General features: G+C 42.3%; 1 protein-coding gene across 6 annotated transcripts in view; it reads right to left on the bottom strand.

Moving 5' to 3' along the window:
• The window catches only part of LRFN5 (leucine rich repeat and fibronectin type III domain containing 5), a 991420-nt gene that overhangs the window by 814906 nt on the left and 151578 nt on the right, over positions 1-24936 (bottom strand). For all 6 annotated transcript variants that reach the window (XM_086937339.1, XM_086937338.1, XM_086937335.1 and 3 more), the window contains exon 2: positions 13544-13615. The gene's annotated coding sequence lies outside the window, so the exon portion shown is untranslated. The remainder of the gene's footprint in view (positions 1-13543; positions 13616-24936) is intronic.

Here is a 24936-nt window from a genome sequence, read left to right as displayed (position 1 = left end):
TGGAAAGTAAACAGATTGGTACATGTCACTTTTTGATGATGCCTGGAAGAGAATATGGAAAAATAATGTGCACCACCTACATAATGGAAATTCCTACTGATTTCTAAATCATAAGGCTAGATAGCCCTGATGGGATTGAGATTATAAGCGATGCAGAATACAGTGACTGCATTCCTATACTCTGTATGGCATGTGTACCCATGGTACAGAGAAACTCTGGAACTGAGAACACTGGAATCAACTGGAATATGGTTTAGAACGCAGAATGAACTAGAGTACGGAACAGGGGATAACACACCTAATCCCGTACCTAGACAAAATATTAAGACAGCCTACTAATACACTCTCTAGATTCAGCAGAAGAACAGCTACACAAAGACTTATAGGAAAAGTACACTGCTCCTCTATCACCAGAATGCTCCACTCAAATCTTCTTAAATGACTCAGCTTAATTAAACAGCCATAAGACCCACACCCTCCGTGTAACACATCCTTCAGGGACAACTCAATTGAATATCATCCCACATGCATTTGGAGGTCAGCCCCGCAAGGCATTTCCTCACAGAGCCTGGACTGTGGAAGATCCCACAACCACAGGAAACCCCTAAAATATTAAGAAATTGGAGCTAAACAAACACCATGTTCCATTAAAACAGGACTTCGATGTGAATTTCACTTCACTTTGGATTGACTTGAAGAGATGCTTCATTTCAGAGCAAACAAAAGGACTGATTTAGAGTTTGGCAGACAGGGTACTCCACTACAAACATAGTGCCTCATTCACAAAGGGGCTCCTCATTTGTGGTGTAGGCTCTGCTGTTGTGAGGGAGTCTCCACACTGGGGTGGAATCTCTGTAATGAGAATTCTCATTGGGGGCATTCATCCCCTCATGCGGAGGCTCCCCCATGGCTGTGCGACCTCCACCATGAGTGTAGAGGCCCTTTGTGAATCAAGCCCATATGTCCTCTGCCACTTTGATGGACAGAGTGAAGATGGGCAATATCTGAACCAGGCCATAATTCTATCCATGCTAAAAGCTTCATATCGTAAAATGACGAGGGCACAACTGGCAGATGAAGATATGTGTCTGTATTTCAGATGTAAATTCAGCAACCCAAAATGTATTATAACTTTAGGAGTCAATAAGCATTGAAAAAAGAAGAGGCAACTCTTACATATGCAAAGCTGTACGAAGGTTAATAGGTTACAAATGGTAAGTTGATAACACTCAATGTGTTTAATAATGATCCATATGCATTAGCCAACAATGTCATAGAAAAAAGCATATAATATAGTGTAAATAATATTTTGAAAAGTGTGTATAAATTAAAGCAAGCAGTAGTAGCTGACAGAGGTGATTGTCTGAAGTGCGGCGCGTGCCATGATGTACAGAGCTTGATATTTCTCAGGCATCCTTTCAGCTTCAAGTGATGGCACTAACTGGCAATAAACATCCACATACCTTCTTCCCCATAAATAATGGTGTCCAGGGTACATTGCAAACGACTGTGTGTGTAGCAAACATATTGTGAACAATGTCTGAGCACATACCTCACAGATAAGGTGCAACAAAGAGAAATTTGCAGGTCACAAATTACCTCCACAGGACGCGTTTGGTACCACAGCATTGTCTAGTACAAATAACTCACTGTCTTATTTGTACATGCAGCTTAAATCACAGCTGTATTTATCAAGTACAATTTCTGTTCCAAGATAACATGCCTTTTATAAATAATGAAGAAGTCCTATATCTCTGTGTGCGGTGTGCTCCAACCTGCAATATTTCACAGGGTTTATTTTCTGCCTTTTCCTGTGTTTTACAGCGCAGACACAACTCTTTCTAGAGCTTGCAGGCTGAAATAAGAGAGGCAGCGGATGGATGTGACAGAATCACTCCTTTAAAGCTGCTCAAAAGATCCCTTTCTAAAACAGGTGTCTTCAATCAGTCAATCACAAGCTACCTGCAGCTTATTGACACCTTCAGAGTAGCTCACAGCCTTAAGTTCAATTATTTAAACACACGGGGTCACATTTTTCATTTAAAGTTAAGGGAAGATTGTGTTTATTTTACATTATTTTTTTCAGACTGCAGATTACAGGGCCTTATAATGAGCAGAGCTGGAGTCACATTTATGGCCCAAGGCAAAGAAGTGAGGAACTGAATCATCGAGGTATTAAATAAGTCCCTGCCAAATCAACATTGGAGTGTGAGAACAACATGATGTTTCTGAACACTTTTAAATGGCAGAACATTCAAATGAAAAGTTATCTTAATAATGATATTATCTTTTCATTTTAATTTTCTCTCATTTCTAAGGGTTATATTTAAAACAACAAACCTCTTGATCTCAGTAACCAGTAGACAGAGTGCCATATTTATAACTGAAAAATACAGTCCTCTTTTTTAAATGAGAGAAATTTAAAGTGAAGAAAAATATTTCTATGAAACATTGTCTTGACATTTTTCTCTATTTTCAATGCAGCCACTTATGTTTTATGAAGCATATTTCTTCCCATTTCATTTCTCCCATTTAAACAAATGGTTGTATCTTTCTGTTATAAATATGGCTTTTTGTCTACAGGCCACAGGGAGCAAGATGAGTGGTGTTGGTAAATGTGACACTTGGAAAAGGGATAACATTTAAATGATTTATGGAATCCATATTAACATAAAGTTAACTATTCAGGTCAATTTCTCCCGTTTCATAGTTCTGCCTTTACACACAGCAGGTATCTTGCTTTCACTGGTTGTTAGACACAGTGCCATATTTATAACATAAAAATACAGCTATTATTTCAAGTGGGAGAAAAATGTTCCATATCATGAACATTGTTGCAGAACGTTTTATGTACTTTAAATTTCTCCCATTAAAAAAATGGCCATATGTTTGTATTATACAGGTAACGGTGCAACATATGATGAAAGGTATTCCAGTGCCAAAAGTACATATGGCATAGGCTCTCAGTCACCCATACACATTTATCGCATTCATACGCACACATGTTCATACATCCACAAAGACTAAAATATCACTGGCCTACATGTCAGTCCCGTCATAGTGTTCCATGTCAAAGTATTTTGTTCAAACCATGGTATATGCCTCAATGGACATTAGGCTTAAAGTCAATTGAAACTGGGCATGAGGCTATCTGGTAACAAAACGCAAATTGCTTAGCCATTAGTCCCTCACAATGATTTTCACTGATCAGAAGTAGCGCTCACTACAGAAATGGTTGGAGACCCCTGTTCTAAAAAAAATCATGAAATGCAGTTACTTATGTTCAGTGTAATGGTGGCACTGTGCATCAATCAGCCTCAGAATACGAGGGAATGTTTCTGCTACTTGATATATTCATGCTTTGGTCTCATTATCATTTTCAGCTTTCTGATTACATTTTTCATGGACAAGAACTTCATTCATAAGGTTCTTAAAATAGAAAGAGACCAAAACTCGAGATATAGCAGCTTGCTCATTATAAAGCGAAAGTGGGAATTCATGAGTTGTGAAAAGATGGCTTTTTTTTTAGAAAATGATGCAAGGCTGAATGAAGTAGGCAGTAGATGCTCTGGTATATGGTTTGTTCAGCAAAGAGTGCCGAGCCATTCACTGCGATATGGCAGGTGAAGCCACAAAGATGTTCATATATATGTCATGCCAATAAAAACTATTTTTTTGCCAGAAACTGCACTTACGCAAAGATTTAAGTAACATGATCCATGCAACAGAAAGCGTGCCTGGCATACAAAATGGCTGTCCGCAGTTTTTGTGGGCTCATCACTTTGGTATTGCAGTAGAACTGTACTATAATACAGAATTCACAGGTGAAGTGCACCACGCAATGAAGTAGTTGAATATACCTTGATTTGCCTGGTGGCATTGCCTGCGTAAAAAAACAGTTAATCTGCTTTTTGTTGACACATGCTCCACATACAGGACCGTGCACTGTTTAGATTGTTCCCCCAGTAAAGATGTACATTTCATGGAGCTTCCAAGCACACCCTCTGAGGGATCATCTGTTGTGATGTCACAAAGTCCTTCCCGGTCATTCTCGGATCACTCCTACCCACCCACAACTTCAATAAATCATACTGCGAGACAGAGTCTGCATAACATTATCACACCTACTATTGGGCTACTGTTGTTTTCAACACAGCTTTATCACTTCTCACACTTCACTACTGTTATTATTCAAGAACACTTGATAATGGTAGTATTCAACCCTGAAGTAATTTTAGAGACTTTAATGCTCATGCATGTCCATTATTAATTTAAAAAAATAGAAAAAACATCATTGAGAGGGAGAGCAAACTAGTATAATCCAGTCTGAAATATGCACAATAACACTGGCACTCAGAAAAGTCACTAGAGCAAAACACAGGCATGGGTTGCTTTGGTTAGTCATCAACACAAGTATTCCAAACACAGTGCACAGTAAAATCCTCTCATCGGCTTAGTCAAGAGTTCATTTTCTATCAAGCACAACGCCAAGAAGCCCTTGAAAGATAAAGATGGCTCATGCTTCTGCATAAAGGTCTGATGAGTTTCTCTACTTAACCACCAAGGAAATAATATATGAACAGGAATACACCTCCCTGGTACTACTGGAATTCGGATTAGTTGTAACTTAGCAAGCGATGTGTCTGTGAGTTCAAGCTCAGGCCAATACAACTATGCATTTAAAATCCATTGCTGGAGACATTAAGCCATGCCAGTGTTCAGAGAGGGGCAACAGCCCTTAAATAGCACATTCAAACAATGATGAATCAGTGTCTTACCCCATAGCTCTGCAAAAAAGACTGTGTAATAAAATGTGTACCAGTTCTAGTTAACATTCACCTGGTCTCAATGTTATGCCTCAATGCCAAGATTTTTGCAAAAAAAGAATTCCCTAACAATCCCAATTTGAAAACTACTTCTTCCATGGCTGACACTCAGTTCCCAAATCTTATGGATGAGGCTTTGATGATGTGTAAGTTGGCTTCTCTGGTCGAAGTTGAGCTGTCTGGTACCTTTAACACCATTTGCCTAGCACAATGATAAGGATTTGTTGTGGGACAGACTGAGCTGAACTGGTTTGCTGAATTTAGGACCAGAGTATCATTGTGGACTCATCCAGTGAATGTTAGCACTCACATACTGACAATGTCAAAGGGTATGCCGAGACCAGCACCTTGGCTAATGTCATGGTTGGCTAAGAATATGCATGAACATCTGTCTCTAAAGGTGGTTACCATATGTATGTGTTGTTAATCACGCTAAGCAGAGCTTGATGAAGCTCACAATTCTTCAATTAAACCAGAATTGAGGTTGTCTACAACAAGCTGTGCCTGACCTACCTACCATCTGAGATAAAAGCACACTGTAGGTATATTTACAAAGATCTTACAGACTTCTAAGGAGACGGGCACCGAGGATCTAAAATCACACCTGGTTGCCAATATTGGGCACAGCAGGATCATTCTTGCTGGTGCTGCACTTGATTATCAGCAGGAAACGCCACATGCAATTCATGTGCAAGGGCCAGTTTAAAAAGTGGGCTTGAGGAGAAAATTTGATTTAATAAACAATAGCAACAACTTTAACCACATTACCGATAAAACATAGTGAAGATTAACTTTTACAACGTCTCTCTTAATACCATTTTCCACCAGTGGTACCACAATCTTTACCCCAACCTTTTGCACCATATAACTCAGCATAGCTCCTGCTATTTGACCAGAGGTTTAGGAGTCAGACCTTTCCCGCACCTACCTGTGTTCCCAACATGCCATGCTGGTAATAAGGGTCCTGTTTGAGTAGTGACTGGAAAAATCTTTCCATCTCAAACATGCAAGTTTCAAATAGACACTGCCCAAGGCATGGCTCACTCGGCTTAAATTGTCTATTTTGAGGCATGACATTTAAATAGATGTCTTCTTCGACAGGAACATATTGAATAATCTAAAGGCATCAATAATAGGGAAACAAAAGTTTTATGTCCTCAGATCCCTGTCACCTGTATAGCAGAGGCAAGCCCCGAAGGGGGCCTTGAGGGCTGGCACCATAATGGCAGCAGAGCCTGACAAGGAACTGGTTTGCTCTGCCAAGAAGTGCCTGAGGCAGAGTGAGGAGCGCTACCCGCGCTGGAAACTGACGCCTGAGTGGCACCAGGTCACCGGACCTATGGGGGCCGATATGAGGATTCGGATCCCACGATCAGGGCCCCCCCTCCTCCTTCCAAATACAACAACCAAAAGAGGAAGGGGGGATATAAGGCAACCATCCCCACTAATGCAACTCACTTCTACATCATGGGGGGGGAGCTGGGGGAGCAGCACCAAAAATCTCAAATCTCAAATCACGGGGCAGTACCCTTCGGCATCCTACTACATCAAAGCAGCAATCAAAGGGGGGACGCGCAAGAAGGGGCGAAAAAAGACAGCTGTAGGCCATGGATATCAATAAATTGGGCTTGCTAATGGATGCACTGAAGGGAATAGTATTTAACACATTTGAGCTAAACTTGTTCAGAGCAGCTTTCTCAACCGCTTTCTTTGGGGTATTTAGGCTTAGCAGACTAGTGGCCCCTGCAAGGACAGGCCCTGCGGAGCATTGCCTCCAGGCGGTCGGCATCAGGCCCGGGGTGACCAAAATGGAGTTGCGGTTGAGACGCTCAAAGACTGACCCGTCCGGCAAAGGGGCAGTAGTAAGATTGGAATGCATCATGGACCCCGAGTACTGCACAGTATGCTGCCTGCTGACTTACATGGCATCCAGGCTGGCATTGGAGGGCCCCCAGTTCAAAATCGAGAATGGTAGTCTCTTGAGTAAATTCCAGTTCTCAGCAGCAGAGCACTGTGCAGGGTAGGCCTCCTCCCAGGGGCCTTCGGCTAACATTTTTTCAGGATTGGGGCAGCGACCACAGCAGCCCAACATGGCGTGTCCAAGACAGGGATCAAGACATCGACAGGTGGCGGTCCAAGGCATATAGGAGCTAGGTGAGACCCCAGCTGCTGTGAACACCCTTGACAACACACAGAGCTATGTGGCGCTTGACATTCTGTTGACATTGTGATTATTTACTCAGCAGGAAGACGGCGCCCTCGGCTGGTTTGGGTGGTGTTTCACTCTTTTGTTTCCCAGATTAACCCATAGTGGCAGCCTGGAGGACACAGGCTGTGAGGTGACCCAGTCAACACATGCGTCTTCTGCTGGGGACGCCCAGGGATGAGATGGGATCAGCTTCCAGTGGTGCTAGACGACCTGGCAGGGACACAGCTTGACACCCGGACATGTTGATTATTCACCTGGGCGGGAATGATTTAGCCCAGCTGGGATGAAAAGAGCTACTCCTTGCCATCCAGGCGGACGGGGCAACACGGGGCTTCAGTAGCACCATCACCATTTGGTCTGAGCTGATTAGTAGACTTGTGTGGCCTGGGGCAGAGTCACATAAGGGGGTAGAGAACTCAAATAGGAAGCTAAATATCGCAGTAAGCAAATTTCGCAAGACCGATGGCTTGAAGAGTTTTAGACATGTCTTCATCCACCCAGGCCGCCCAAGCTTTATGGGTGGGGTGGGGTCCACTTATCGGAGGAAGGTATTTGCGTTTACTTGAGCAACCTGTGGGGGGCGATGTCATGAGTAGGCTGCACATGAAGAGCAGCAGGAGGTGAAAACGGACGAAACAGGGAAGGGGGAAGCCACAGGAAGATGGAAGCCGCCCTGGCAGTGTGGTAGAAACCATAGATGCTTTGGTTTGGTTATGAAGCACACCAACAGGGAGGTGTGTAGGAGAAGGGCCGCTCACTTTGGGATACAGCAGTGTGAGTAGGCATTACAGAAAGGGGATAGCAAATGGAGACTGAGCTTTCAGCACAGCCCTGGCAGATGGCAGGGCACAAAAGAGACCAGCAAGGTAGTGAGTTGGGGCCTAACTCCGGGGAAGGCTACCCCATACATAAAGGGGCATGGAAAGCAACAAGAACAATCTACGAACTGTCGGGTGATTTACGAACCTAGGAAATGCAAATGAGCAAAGACAAGCAAGTGATTGAAAACAAGACAATGATGTATTGCCAATGATTCATGATGATCATGCAGAATGATTTATCACAACAAAATGATGATCGTTTATGACAGGATGATTTAAGATATCTAGATGATTTATTACCCATGATTTATATTGTCCAACTGTCACTATATGAAATACAATGACTATTGGCTTTGTTTGGTAATGCAGATCTATAAGTATGGTACTATTCGTGGAATGGGCACAGTGCAGGCATTATGCAGAGGCCACCCCTGAAGGGGGCTGGAGGGCAAGCACAATAATGGCCTCCAGAGGCCAACATGGAACTGGTTTGCACTGCCAGGAAGTGCCCCGAATTAGAGTGGGGTGCGCTACCCAGGCTGGAGACTCATGCCTGAGTGGCGCCAGGTCACCAGACCAATGGGGGGCCAGGTGAGGGTTCGGATCTCCCAATCAGGGGCACCTCCCCTCCCCCTGCCAAGTACAATGGCCAAAAGAAGAAGGGGGATATAAGGTGACGCTCCCCCCTAGTGCAGCTCACTTCTACACTATCGAGCTGGGGGAGCGATGCCGAAAATCTCGAGCTCCACCCACACCTGGGTAACAGCAGCGTCGCAGTGCTGGCGAAACAAAATATGCTTTGATTTGGTTATGGAAGGACACCGACAGGGTGGTGTGTAGAAGGAGGGGCGCTCCCTTTGGGATGTCTTATGGCAGGGTGAGTGGGCCTGACGAACAGGGGGTAACAAACGGAGACAGCGCTCGAAACCCAGCTCCTGCTAGATGGCAAAGCACAAAAGAGACTAGTAAGGTAGCAAGTTGGGGCCTAACTCCATGGGGCGGGCTACCCCCGCACACAAAGGGGGTAGCCCCCCCTAATGGAGTTAGGCATGAACAATCTGCGAACTGTCAGGGTGATTTACAGTCCTAGGACATGCAAATGAGCAAAGACAAACAAGTGATTTATGACCAGCCAATGATTTATGGCTGATGATTTATGATGTCCAACTGTCAGTGTAAGATACCCAATTTGCAATGACTTGTGATCATGATTTATGACCCCTGCAACAATAAGGTGTTCAGGGGAGTTTGGATGTGTATGCGGTATGTGATAAGTAATAAACTGCGGCCAACAATGACCATGAAATACAACGACTGTTGGCTGTGTTTGGTACTGCAGATGCATAAGTATGGTACTATTCCAGGAATGGCGTAGTGCAGGCGTTATGGACTCTAGCCAAACACTCATCTTGGCAATCCTCCAATTACACCTATGAAGGCTGGACGTTGTATCACTCATATCACAGGTCTTTAGCGCAGGATATAAAGAATGCAAGGCCAATGTAATACGTTAATTTGCATAATCTATGTTTGATTCAGTCATAGTCCATTTAAATAAACTTCAATTTATCACAAGCCTGAGGTCTTGCTTTTTTTACATTGATATTGACATGATTGTTGAATACTAAGCTTGGAATATTACTTTCTCGGAATTAAAGGATAATATGGTTTGCCAAACATTCAGGATAGGTATTTTCCTACAAGGCCTGGGAACCTTTGACAGATCCATTAGGAACACATTGAAAAGACATGATGCTAGAATGTCTAGTTTATGGAGCATATTCCCAAAAGTTATTTTCTTGGCATGAAAACGTTTAACTCTATTCTCAACCTGGGTCCATGTATGTATCTGTAGTGGCAAAGGAATGAAGTTTAGAATAGCAATGACTTCTGTTCATACAGTGAAAATGATGACGAAAAGTTGAGCAAACATGTTTATCAATCAAAAAAATTTATTTAAAGTTCAACACATATTGGGGCATATTATCAAGGGGGTTTATCTAAGCTTTTTTGGCTTTAAAAGCCAAGAAAGCGGAGATAAAATTATCTCCCTATTACGTAGCTGTCGCTAACACCAGTTAGCGACAGCTAGTAGGTGATAGCGACCATCTTGGGCCCCGCTTTGCATGTCAGTGATATTTATCACTAATGACATGCAAAATGGGCGTGCCAAGATGTTAGCAACTGGAAACAGTCGCTAACATCGCTATCTCCTATTACCAACTTTTGGAGATATTCGCGCTAAGCCTGAGCAGTTCTTAGCCATGTTATCCAATGGGAGGTGGATAACATGGCTAAGAGCATTTGCTCGGTAATGCATGAATATCGCTGACTTTTCAGCAATATTCATGCATTTCGGCCGATTTTTATCGCTTAGGAGATAAACCTTGATAATATCAAGGCTCCTAAGCGATAAAAATCGTCGCTACACGGCGATAAAATTATTGCCGCTAAGCCAATCTAGCGATAATTATCGCTAGTTGTTGGTAATATGCCCCATTATTTTCTCAATGGCTAAAGAGAGACTGTAAATTAATTGATGTGCTGCACAATTCATAGTTCTTTTCAAAAGAATATGTAGGCAGAGGGAATTGTGTACTCACTGGTGAAGCTAAAGGTATGAATGGGACTTTACTGCTCTTTTATCAGTATGTATAGCACTCTTTAGAGCAATGGAGTATATAAAGATACAAAACAACTCTGCTGATCTTGTCCTTGACCTTATATTCCATGACCAATGACTAATCAACTGTAACTGTGATAAAGAGCAGCAGGTTGAAAAGTGCTTACTAGCCCCATTAATCAATCCGATCTGCCAGCTCCAGGTTAGAGGATTTCATCAATATCTGTCTTGTCGGGATTTAAAGAAAAGAGGACAGAAGCCATGCAAGCACAACTGCAGCCAAACAAGCAAACGAACAGGAACGACCACCTGCAAAGAATTGTATGACCCGTAACATGTCACACTGTAGCCACGTGATACCTTTTCAAGCATGTCAGGAGCCTACTGATGTCAAATCACACACTATTTGACCCTAATAAACCATCTCAAGGTTTCAAGGTTCATTATTTTTTCCATCTCAAATTATAACACTGCATGTCTTTAATGATCTGCAAGCATATACATTTGCAGTCATCTGTCTGGTAACTAGATGTGCTTCATTCAAAGGTTGCATGGCTGTGGGGTCTTGGAGAGAATAGTGATGAATTATACAACGTTACAAGGCTAAGCAAGGAGAAAGAATAAATATATGCTGGCTGCTACATTTGGAGTAATGTTGATCTGATAAAAAGATTCATAGTTAGAATAACAGAATTTAAGGAATGCTGTTGATATTTTATTTGTATTGGTATATTGAAGGTATATTTAGTTGTAAGAATGTGGGTTTTGGGGGGTGGTTAAATCCCTACTAAGCAACAACCACTGTCCTTGTCAGGGTGAACCACAAAAGTCACTAAATTAACTTGCCCCTAACCCTCTGGTAGCTTGCCACAGAAGCAGTAAGGCTTAACCTAATGACGATGAAAAAAAGTATTTATGCAGCACACAAACAGTAATAAAGTGAAAACACAACGCATAATAAATCCCAAACTAATTTAAATAAAATAGTATACATTGTAATAAATAAATTGATACTAGAATGACAAAAAAATCAGTAGAACCGAAGATATTAAATTTGAAAGGTTTAAATGAAAATAGCACTGAGAAGCAGAAAGCATTAACTGTGGGTATCTAGTTGCACTGTAGTATGGCAAAGTCACAAATTCAGATCAACCATAATGGAGTGCAGGCTGGGCACAGGACAAAGTTTGTCGCCCTGGTAATCGTACCTTATGCCCTCGGTATGAGGTCTTACCAGCCTTGTCATGCGATGGCTTCATGTTGGATTTGATGGAACCTTCAGCTAAGGAAAGAATAGTGCTCTATCATGCTAGCCAATGGTCAAGGACCTGTGGAGGCACTGCTTTGGTATCAGGGACTCACTCAAGCAGAGTCCAGGACGGCTCATTGCAGGTCCAGTTGGAAGTCCAGGTAGGTCGAGTGTATCCAGTCAACTGGCCAGTACCAGGGAGGTCTATGGGGCTTGTTGTATCCTTGTAGCTCAGAACAGGAGGCTAGCCAACTGACCCTTGGAGTCACTCAGGATAACCTGGGATGAAGGGAACTGGTCCATTCTTCCTTCCGAGCAGGGAAGGCCTCAAAAAAAGGGTAGACGTTTGGGGAACAACACAGGTCTCAAACAGCAGAACAGTTATATGACAGTCCTCTGAGGAACAAAGCAGGCTGAAAGCAACAGGGCAGTGCTCTGGAGCCCAAGACAGCCCTCAAAGAACAGGGCAGGAGATTTTCACTAATAGGGCATGTAAATCTTAAAAAAAACACATGCCCTACTGTTTAAATACAATGAACTCTGCCCTATGGGCTTTTTATGGCCTTCCTTAGGGGTGATGTATATGTATTAAAAAGGAATGTTTAGTCAGGGCACAATGGCAGTTTTAAAACTGCACTTCAGGCTACAATGGCAGGCCTGGTATATGTTTTGAAGTGCTACTTAAGTAGGTGGCACAATGAGTGATGCAGGCCCAACTAGTAGCATTTAATATACAGCCCAGGTAGTAAATGTAAATGTATTTGAGCTTATATAGCGCACAGCTACCCACAAAGGGTTTCCCGGCGCTTGCTTAGGGAACCCGTCCTGGTATTCCCCTGTGAGATAACCCCGACAGGGTATCCACAAGGTGAAAGCCAGGCATCCCGCCGCGAGGGGCCGTTGTGGAGATTAAGCAAGCTGTTGCCCAGAGTCGCAGAGTGTGAACCCGTGAGTTGAGAAGGCACTGGAGCAAGAATTATCGAGTCCGTGGAATTTTTGAGCCCAAGACCCGCCGAGGCGGGGAATTGAACCCTGGTCCAGGACCGATCTCAGTTTCCGGGTCTGCCGCCTCTAACCCCTGAGCCACACTTCTCCATACCATATACTAGAGACGTATAAGTAAATTAAATATGCCAATTGTATGTTTTAGGGAGCACAAACACTTGAGTCCTAATGCCAACAAAAATGAAATTCAGAAAACAAACTGAATGCTTAGGTGAAACCTGCAGAGAGGGCTAAGTCAGACAGTGGTATAATATGAGTTTAGAATACTGTGGTAAACTCTTCAAGAGGCACCTCTTTTTTTTGGAAGCATGGAATTTACCTTCTAAGCAATGCAGAATATACCAAACACCAAATGAAAGAAAATATGCATACAATTATGTATGTTTTATGGTTGAGAAATAATTTGTCATTTTGAACACGTGATAGCTAAGTTGATGTGAAAGGGGTCAGTGATGTTTTCCTTTCCTAAGGGTCACCAATCATAACAATTTCACTCATGACCATGACCTATCACAGCATCTTTTCTAGCATCCTCATTTGTAATCTCAGTGGTTTTGAATGACATTTTCATCCTAATCACCATATAATGAATTGTACAGTACAACAGTTTTAGCTGACATTATTTATCGTTTGGAGCATCCTCTCCTGCAGTGTCCTTGGGTTTGAATGGCTGTATTTCAAAGCATCAAATAATAAATAACTGCATTGTCCTGGCAGGAGGAGCATAAAAAGGTCACAATTGGAACATGTAAGCACCTCGGAATAAAAGTATGTTCGCATTTGTATTTATGCACATGAGCTGTTTCATACCTCATCTCTGAAGGATTTTCAAACGTGGAACAGCATTTAGCGGCTAAAGCTTCAAGGGGCGCGTACTGTCACCTGCAAAAAAGCAAAAAACATTAATTTCATGGGGATCCATCACACAAGTATAACAATATTTAGTTTCAACAAACAACAATGCTTGTACCTCTAGCCTAGCAGTACCCCCTTCTGTTTGATCCACCAAAGTGCATAATATACTACATCTAAGTCAATTAAAGGAATTGCAGGTCAAATGAATTTCCTATAGCAGTATCAGCCAGATTCATGAAGGTGAATAGCGCTCGCAAAGAGCCAAAATCTCAGAATCTGGCCCTTTGCGAGCGCAATTTTTGCATTTGGGATTCATCATCGCAAATGCAAAAATCGGTAATAGCGAATTCGCAAATTTGCGAGGAATTACATTTAAGGAATCTCTATTTGAGATTCCTTAAATGCAATTCATCATCCATTTTCAAATTGCGAATTCGCTAGTTCGGGCCGCTATTTACCGCGAGGTCAAACCTCGTGGTAAATAGCGAAAACTTAGAAAAATGCTTTTAAAAGCATTTTTCCAAGTTGCATGTTGCACACACACATGTCCTTTGGACATGTTTGTGCGCAACACCTGTTTAAATTTGCATTTAAGGGGTGCTACAGGGTGTCCTTTGGACACCCATGGCACCCTTTAAATCGCTATCTTATTTGCGATTAGCTAATTGCTAATCGCAAATAAGGAATACTCCCCATTCATTCCTATGGGCCTTCTGGCCCATAGGAATGAATGGGGAGTTATTCCTTATTTGCGATTAGCAATTTGCTAATCGCAAATAAGGAATATGTAGGAATCGCATTTTTTTTAAGATTCCTACATGAATCCCGTTTTGCGAGCCTGTAATAGCGATTCCTTATGAATCGCTATTATTGACTCACAAAACGGGTCTTTGATGAATCAGGCTGTATGTTCTTTGACAATCGACTGGGTACGAAACTTCAACAATCAGAAAATGGTGTACCTTGGATTAGTGAGAAATCTGCTTCCTTGCCCTATATAAAACTATCCATGTGGGCGCACAGTCAATAGCTCTGACAAAATATGGAAATCACAAAAAAGCACTTCGATTATGACTGTGATTCCTTACAATTTGGGTAGAAGGCCCATTTTACTTCCATGAACCAGGGCCTCTGTCATCATTGCTATGCCACAGTGAAAAGGAGTAGAATTTGATTTTAGCATTATTAAAAGTATTGTGTTGAAAAGGGGAAATATGTGAATACCTGCTTAAAAATGTTGCAAAACGTAGGCTGAGGTACACAGGCTGCTAACTCATTTACTGCCTTGTAAAAGTGTAATAGATTTCAGAATTAAAGCTCATGAATATTCATGAATCTGCTCTTGAGATGCCTGAAAGTGGAACCACAGATTTTCCATTCTCTTTTTCCCTGGTGCTGCAGGTTTTACAGCTACCTGCCGATTGGTACTATTTGAACTTAGGCAGGCAATGGCCGCATGCTACTTTCCCTCTCCAGCAGCAAAAGCTGCTTTTATTGACTCCATCTGTTTGAACAATTCTGTCGAAATCAAATGCTAACATTCAGCACTAAACTGCCATGTCCCATGGTGGGCCAACCCGGGGAAACTATGTGTACACCACTAAAACCTGACCTTTAAATTACGCCATTCCAAACACCACTTTCATAGTGCACTTCACATTAAGCCAAGAAAAATGCTATAAAACATTCATTATAGGTTTGAGGTATGCAGCACAGATGGGGCTCACAGACAATGCAGCATGACGCTGTGCAATTCTACGTTTTCATCTCTCACCTAATTTCCCAGTACAGAACATTAGATCCATCATTATAGCCAATGATATAGGTCCCAGTAGCTACTACAGGAAATGGGTAGAGAAGATAATTCCAGACACAAGGTACCACTTTGTAGAATTCGACCCACTGGACATGTTCCCTTGGAACATCTGTACTGTGGTCCTTTATCGAAGTTGAGGCGGACCAAGAGAATGCTTAGTAGGGCTAGTAATCCTCAATAAAATCCATAAATAAAAATGTAAAACGTTTTTAAATTTTATTTATGTATTTTATTAAGGATGACTATCCCTCCTAAGCAGTCTCTTGGTCCTACTCAATTTCCAAAAAAACATGTAAATGAGCCGATAAGACTTTGTAACTCAAGGAGGACTGCATACCGGACTAAAAATTAGCACTATGCCAATGACTAAAATATCAACAGAATAAATTTGCACGTATTTGTAACCAACTTCCTTTTAACACACAACATGAATAATACAAATCTATGAGGCAGATCCCCTTTAGCTCGCATGTTGCATGAACCCAAGTTGCCCAAGCTGGATTGATACAATTGACAACATTAACCTCAAATTACATTACCTTCATAAGTGCATGAAGGTGTTACTATCACCATACTACGAGCCAGGTCGCAAAACCTTTTTTGTTGCACAATTACGTATCCCTGTTGGTAAATTAGTGCAGTGGTCGATGAAGTCTCATTTTACCCTGGTATCATCAACAAAAATGTAATATGTGGCGAGAATATTTGTGAATAGTAAAACTGATGACTTGTAGTTGTTTTAGAGCAATAAAACATAACACCATAGTACAAAAACACACACATATAATGCATAATTCAACAGAACAATAAAGCAACTGTTAGAACTGTCAGCCTTAGGATGGTCTTCCCCCAAACTTTATGCCTTCCTGCTCCATTTTTTGTTGATCTCAGTTCTGCTGGCCCTAGCACTCTGTGTACTTTACTACTGCTAACCAGTGCTAAAGTGAATGTTCTCCATACTTAAACCATGGTAACATCGGCTCATCCCCAATTGACCTATTTACTTTACTTGGTAAAGAGGCACCACATGTATTCAGTGACTTCAAACTAAAAGCTACTTGTGGGTCTACAGTACTGATTGTGCCACCCACTTAGGGAACTCTTTAAAAATGTGTCAGGCCTGCCAATGCTGCTCCGTGTGCAGTTTAAACTGGCAAAATAAACCTTTTGCAGGGTCTAAACCTTCCTTTTTAATACACATAAGTCACCCTTATGAAAGGTCCCCGGACAGCCCAGAGGGCAGGACACAATGTATTTAAAAAGAAGGACTTGTGCTTTCAAGTTCCTTGTAGTGATAACCTCTTAAATGTGTTTTTCACTACTGCGAGGACAACCTCTCCCACAGAATAACATTGGAGTTACCTTATTATATTTTATAAGGGCAATTTCCAAATAAATTAGGTAACCAGTTCATGTTCGATGTCTTTAGAATCCTAATTTAAAATTCTGATTGATGGTGAAGTTGGATTTTAAATTGCAATTTAAAAAATTGCACTTTTGAAAAGTTGCCATTTTCCTGCCTAGAACTGGGCTTAAGGTGCGATGCCAGCCTCTGTTGCTCCAGCGGAAGTGACACATCTCTTATGCAGTATGTTGCAACCCCGAGCAGAACTGACGCCTCTCCCCTGCTTTGTGGATCATACCCATCGCAAATCCCTGCATCAACACCACAACCTGTGTTGCATTCCTAACCACTGCTCCGTGATGCATCCTTGGTGCAGGTCCTCGCATCTCTCACAGACAGCAGCCTCGACGACGACGCTGAATTCCACATCGTGACTTAGCAGCTCATTAGAACTGATGCATCACCCTGACTTCATGATGGATCCCCGATTATGGACTCCGCACCGCAAGCCCTCATCAATGGGATCTTCAACAATAATGCAACAGGATCTCACATCGTAGTCTTGCTGCATCTCAGAACCGGCGCATCGCTTTGGCTGCACAATGCATCTTTGACTTGGACCCTCACAACGATCCGCAAACCAGGTTTGAAGATGCATTGTTCTGCGGGCCTACCTGGTTCCCTGTAGACAGCCCATGCACCATCATGGTCGTGCCTGAACTTGTGACTTTTTTCTCGTCCAGCGGGAACAGATATCCACAGTTGGTGCTCTATGCCTTTTGCCACCATTTTCACTAAACTCTTTCAAACTTATTATCTCTGGTTCTACTGATTGGATTTTTGGCATTTTTGTCTTGTTTTTTTATTAGGAAACACTCTATTTTCCTAACTCTTCTGTGGGCTCCATATTTGGTGTGTTTTCACTGTGTTACTGTTTGAAGTGTTTCTCAAACTCTTTACACATTGCCTCTGAGTTAAGCCTATTGCTCTGTTCCAAGCTACGGAGGGTCGAGCACAGGTTAATGTAGGGCTTGCTTGTGACTTCACCCTGAGGAGAATTATGGTTGCTGCTTAAGATGGGTTTCACCGCCCCACCAGTAACCCAATTTTTATGGAAACACAATACCAAAACCATAGAAGAATATGAATAATAATCACCACAATAAAAGTCAACAACCAAAACAATGCACAAGCACAAAACACAAAGCAACACAGCACATTTGCACATGCACACCACAGATGCACTAAAAAATAACAAATCAACAACCACAATACAAAATAGCACACTACTATTGCACAATGGCAACAACATGCTGTCGAAAGTATGCTCCTTCTGCATGGTTATCCCCACTTTTTGCCTGGTGCTAAGCTGTATTTAGACTAATCTGACTGGGATTCTTCTAATCAGGACCCCAGTCGATCGGCTTTCTAGAAATTGTTGTGTTGAGTACGTAAGTACATTCCAGATTGGATACTGGGGTACCTTTATCAGTCCCTAGTCAATGGTACTAAGGTACTCATGGCATAGGCACCCCAGAGGTCTCCCATGGGCTGAAGCATGCATTATGCCACCCATGGGAAACCATTCAAAATGGAACTAGAGCCTTGCCATTGCAGCCTGTGTAAGTTTGTGCTTGCACCACTTACTAAAGATATGGCTCTATTGTATCTAAGGGTCACCGCATTAAAACCCATGTCACCCCTATAGCAAGCCTGTACAATCCTGAAGGCAGGGGGCTTGGTTGTAAGTGAGAGGGTGCCCCTGCTCGAGCAGGACACCCCTGCAGCTTACAGAGTACATTCTACCAGGTTGCCAGTGATGCAGCCATATCTATATAGAGGCGCACTGCATAATTATGCAATGACGACCTCGAAACAACTCCAACAAATCCCAAATACCCACACACTAGAAGAGGTCTCCGTTAGGCTCTCTGTGTCCCTGGTACCAGTCTTCTAGACCAGGACAGCAGAAAATGGTTGCTACCGACCAGAGACACATTTTTGCACTCGTGCTACTGAGCCAAGCTTGACCAGAGGAAGGTGGAACAATAGGCATCCTGTCACAGGGAGGTGTGACCACCTCCTAGACAGGATTTAGTGTATTGGGACAGGGTGAGTGTGCTTGCTAGCACCAGAAAGTCTGCATGGGGGCCCCACTTAATATCCCAGTGCATAGTCCAGTTCAAACCAGTTCTGGGAGCCGTTGGCTCCCATTCTGGTACAAAACTGGACAAAGGTCATGGGAGTAACCTCCCCCTGTCCAGACCCTCCGCCGTGAGGGTCCCCTAAATCTTCCCAACCCTTTCTCTAGGGTACTTAAAGGCTAACCTGGGTGTAGGCCCCTATATTTACCATGGGATAAGATTCAGATCAGACACCATTGCACCTCTACCATCTGGGCACTCTGGACTTCGATGGACTTCGTTTCGGCCTGATTTGTCTCCCTTCCAGTCTACTGCAACACCTGTGGATCATACTCGAACCTTCCAAGGCCTGTGAAGCATCAAAGACACCTGAAGTAATCTCCCTTGGAGTGAAAGAGTCACTCCCTTGCATTTGCAGGCACCGCAACTAAGTTGACCAGTCAGCAGATCCTGAGCTCCTCCGGACTCCGTGGGCTCTGCAACACAGGTGGTGATTTTATACAGACCCCGAGGCCTTCCCTTTTACCAAGTTTGGGGCCAGTTACCACATGGGGTTGCAATAACCAAACCACTGTGCGTCGCGTCCAACTTGCAGTAGCAAAAGCTTGATGGCCTCTTTGCAAGTAGATCTTCGGGCTCCAAGTAGCACTAACCTCAAGCACTGCATTGTTGCCATCGTTGCCTGCATCTTTTTGGTGAGCTGCTTGAGGTCCTCTCGTGACTCCAACGCCTCCTGCCTGAAGTTGCTCTGCCAGCCCAACTGTTGGTCCAGCAGAACCAATGCATTGGAGCCACTGCACAATGCATCACTTCCCCAGACTCCTTATTAGGACCACTGAATGGTACGTTTCCAGCCAGGACTTTGCATAGCTACCCACAGCCTTCCATGAACCTCCGTTGCATGATACATCTTCAACACAGACCTTCGCATCACAATCCTTGTCAACGGCATCCTCGATAATGATGCAGGACTTCGAAATGCAAGCCTCACAGCATCTTCGGAACCAGTCAGTGTGCAACAGATTTTGATGTAGGACTTTGCATCACAAGCTCCTTGTTGACGAAATCATCGACACTGATGCAGCAACTTGCATTGCAGCTTAGCAGCACCTAGTAATTGCCACTGTGCAATGCATCCTCGATGATAGACTTCGCAGCACTCCACAACCAGGATTTAAGGTTCTCTTATTCATTGGGCCTTAGTGTGTTCCTTTAGCTGGCACGCACCCCATTGCGGTTGGCTTGAACTTGCAACTTTGTCATGGTCCAGCACAACCAGATAACCACAGTTGGCACTTGTGCTTTTTTGCGTTATTTTCACTTAAATCTTTAACATTGCATGTCACCGGTTTTACTGATTAGATTTTTGTAGTGTTGCTTTTAAATCATTTATGAAATTTTACTCTATTTTTCTTGTGTTTTGCTTCAATTTATTGCTGGATGAATTGCTGCATAAATACTTAAACATTGCCTCTAAGTTAAGCCTGACTGCCTTTGTGCCAAGCTATCAGAGAGTTAAGAACAAGTTATATTGAGATTTTTCTTGCTTGTGACTTCACCCTGGCATGAATTGTATTTGTTGCTTGACAAAGGTTTCACTCTTTTCACATAGTCACCCAATATCTAGCACACTGCAAATACTACACAGCAGCCTGTGATGTTGTATATCCTTTTGTCCCACACAAATAAAGATTATTAGATAGGTGCACTCTGATTAGGAGCATGCTAGGGGCCGAATTCCATCTTTAGGTCTCTACTACAGATATCTTTAGACCTATTGACACTAATACATTGAATATATATTCATATAGTAGACTCTGGGTTAACCCTTTGCACTTGCCTGGATAGCTTTCTTTTCTATCCCATTTCACTGCGCTTTATTTCGTGATTTTCTTTCTACTCTTTGTTTGTCAAATCTCTGTAGCATTTTTTCTTTGTTGTTTTCTGATTGAATGACTTGTCTCCTTCCACTGCATGCTTTTATCTTTATCGTCTATCAATAAATCGGAGAGTGTGTGTTTGTTTTCTCTTTCTCATGCGTACTGCTGCTCTACTCCACTTTATGGGTGGCTCCCTTACCAGCGTTTTAAAACATTTTGATGAATTTTGCTCTGTTGCTTGTCTGCCTCTGCTTTTTTGCTCCTTAGTGGTGCTGACTTGTTCTCACGGCCCTGTCCAGCCCCGTCTTGCTCTGTTTGAGTTATTTAATCATTTATTGTAAGGGCTGGCACCTGCAATTGCTGTCAGACCGCTAGTTGCTTAGTGTGTGCTTTGGCTTATCTTGGTCATTTTTTTATTTTTTTATTTACTGCAGCAAGAAAGGCATCCGCCTTCTTGGACAATAAATATCAAACAAAATGGGGCTGACTTGTAATGCTGTATACCTTGTGATGGCTCTTTGCTGATGCTTTGCAGTTTTGTTTTTACCAATTCGGAACAGCACTGGAAAAAAACCTTTAGCGCAGCAAAATGTCAGCATTACTTTACAAGAACAGACCATTTAACTTTGCCAATTCTTGTTTTAGGTTATGTCAGATTTTGTTCTATAGCTCACTTTAAAATGATCCAGCAGATGTAATGGAGTTTGTATACGTTTTGAGGATTACTTTGCAAACTGTAGTCTGATGGGATTATTTACTGTACTACCAATAATGTACTTGTAGTTCCAGGGCGATTGATTTATCATTGTGTTATTATTGGCCTTGGTCATTGATTTGTCATTGTGTTATTCTATTTGAATGGGTATGGCCAGGTATCCTGCAAAATCAGTAGGGATGCTGTCATAAATAGTTGCATGAGGAATGTGAGTAAAGAAGCAGAAGGTAAGAGGGTGCTGTTGGGAGACAAGAACAACTATACATGTAGGATGAGCATTCGGAGTGTGTGTTGTGATTTGGTGTTGCTTGTTGAGAAAGTGAAAGTTGCTGCAGACTTAGTGATAGCTTCCAAAGTCACGTTTTTGAGCTGTATTGCAATGTTCTACATGGAGTCTTCTCTGACGTGTTGAGTTTTTTCTTGGTGGATTGGGCTGTTGTGTGCAAGCTGAAACACAACTATATGGTATGTCTGGGAAGTGTTAAATATTTGTAATATATCTTTAGTACTTTTTTTCGGTGGGATGGTATGTTTGTTGCTTCTGGGTGGTTAGTGTTGTAAGAATACCTAATTATGCGGTATGTCGCTGCTGTGCTAGATGTGTTATATCGGTTTCCACTGTGATCGGCAGATTTTTTTGGATTTGTCGTTTCTTAGGAGAGAGTGCTCTTTTGAACATGCCGATACACAATTATATTCCAAATCTGCGCTATGTTGGTTGTGTACGTGTGCAAAGTTATGTCTAGTACTGTCATCGTTTTCAATATGTTGAACAACTTAGTTTTGAGTAAATATAATATCCATCATGTATTTGTATCATTACAGTTCCACACATCAACATAAGTAACTTAAATCTTTGACACGTGTCATTACAAAATATTTAAAAAAAATAAACACAAACCAAAACAGTGATGCGCACAAGCAACAAGAAATAACAATTGTATACCCAACCAACAACACACTTCAACCATGACAATGCAATGTGCATCCGTTCTCTCATTTAACCACCTTTCTCTAGACATATAAACACATCAACGCCATTGGCTGAAGATGTTTGAAACAATGAGTGTTCCCACATTTTAAGATGGAGACTTTAAAAGCTGTTTATAATTATCAAACGTGATAGCCAGCCATGGCCATTGGAGGGAGTTGCGGTGGGGCAGAGAGGTGGGGCGGGGCGAGGGAGGGGCAGGGTAGGGGGGGCTAAAAACCGGCGTATGGATAATTGAAGGTAAGTAAACAATGTATTTAAGAAAACGAATTTCGTAGCGCACGCTGCATCGCATTTTGCGATGCAGGGCACGCTACAAAATTCAGGTTATTCTTATAGCTTTGGGGGCCTGGAATAGTCTGAATTCTCACACTTGTGAAGGTTAGTAGCAGGTTGGGTACTGTAATTGGTAGCGCTAGCAGGGGCAATGGGTTGTGTAGGCTACAGTGGGCTCCTGATGAGGGCCCTGGCACATCATTTTTTTACAAATTAACAAATTAAGCACTGCATGTAATATTGTGGCACTTCAAGAATTCTTAAAATTTAAGGAGTGAAAAAATCACATAAATTGCTTTTGTGCAATTATGCAATGTCACAACAATTTTGTAAAAGTATGACAAATTATGCATAGTCCAAAAATAGCATTTAGCACTATATTGTGTGCCAAAATGCTTGCTTGTGTTTATTTAAAATGGGAAGACACATTTTGTGTGAAGATAGTGCGAAAAATACAAGTGCTGTGAAAAACAGCTGGTGGATTTCTGGTAATTTGTGTTACTCCAGTGATCCCAGACTAAAAAACTGTTAAATGGCATAATTTCTGGAAGTTCTCCTAACAAGCAGAAGCCAAAGTTTACAAAAATATGTAAGATAACGTCGGTGTGACTGAAATTTCTCCTAGACCTACTTGATTTTATTCCACTGTGCCCAGTGGCATAACGAAACTTGTGGGGGAGGGCCCCTGTACAGTTTGTGGAGGGCCCCCCAAAGACTCAATTAGGAGCTCCCTGCCCAGAGTATTGTGCTGAGGGGCCCCCAGGAGCTTGGGGCCCCCACACACTGTGGGGGCTGCGGGGGCCTGTGTTACGCCTCTGCCACATAGTTAGAGAACTAGGTTCCACTCCTCTTTCATGGGAGGATACTATCCTTCAATTGATGCACAAAACAAAATGATACCATGCTCTATGGCTTGTTGCCCAGAACTCATGTCATTACTCACCACAGCACACAAAATGCACGTACATACAGATACAGAAATGTTTTTTTTGATAGCCTGTTATATATGGCGTAAGTCACAAAATATGAAAATGGACAGATAGAATGACATGAGATAGGGTTTTTTTGTTAAATTAGAGCTGGGGCCTGATTTAGAGTGTATTGGATGGGCACCCTGTGACAAATGTGATGGATATTCTGTCCACCTTATTACAAAAGCATCATAAACGAATACACTTGTAATAAGGTGAACAGAACAGCCATCATGCCTGTAACGGAGTGCCTGTCTGTCAGATTCAAAGTAAGGCCCATACTCTTTGTATTATGAAAAGCTTTTATGCTGTTAGCCAAACAGTCTGAGATATTAATTTCTCTTCTTCCCTTTATAGTTGCTGTGCTGGCTACCTCACCACAGAAGGATGACGCCAGGTAAGGATGTGGCCTAATGGCTAGAGCGGTCGACCAAGAACCTTGGGAAGCATTTTTGAAGGCTCACCTGGGACACTCAACATCCTGTGATTCTGGGCAAATCACTTGATATCCCTGTGCCTAACAAAAAATGAATGTGTCCGTCTGTAACGCAACTAATGCTCATCTAAAGCTCTCCGATACCTTTGGGCCAAGTTTGCATTATATAAAACTCTGGGGGGGGGAAATGAGTAAATAATAAATTTGAGAAAACATTTAAAATGTACTAGCAATTGACAGTCTCTCTTTCTATCTTCCTTGCTTTTTCTAAATGCCTTCCTTTGAAAAACTGTTTAATGCTTTTGAGCATGTCTTCTTCCCATTTTTTGGAGTAAAGCACCTTCTTAAATGTAGAACGTGGTTCTCTTTCTCACTGTCTTTCTCTGTGTCTTTATGCTTTCTCTCCCATTGCTGGGCAACTATTTTCAGGGTTAAGGCCTTCAATCCTGTTATCTTCTGAAAATCTCTGAACTTATTTTGTTTTCCTATTTTCCATCTCTTATCTCTAAGGACCTATCATCTTTTATTTAGATCAATCCCTCTTTTGTCCTCTTTCACAAAAATGGCTTTTGCTATTTCCTACACCCAAAGTTTCCAAAAACAGAGAAAAATAAGTGGACGCCATCTAAAATGCCACTCACCCTCTTTGCACGCCTCTCCCTTTTAACGTTTACTACAACTGGTTTGACCATGGATCCTTCTTGGCCTGTGGCGAGAGTTTGGTTTACTAGTAGGAGGTTGTGACAATCAACCTTCATCCTAACTCTCTGACAC

Source organism: Lissotriton vulgaris, chromosome 9 (genome assembly GCF_964263255.1).
Source record: "Lissotriton vulgaris chromosome 9, aLisVul1.2, whole genome shotgun sequence".
In the NCBI taxonomy this organism is placed as follows: Eukaryota; Metazoa; Chordata; class Amphibia; order Caudata; family Salamandridae; genus Lissotriton; species Lissotriton vulgaris.
This window is presented reverse-complemented; position numbering and strand designations above follow the sequence as displayed.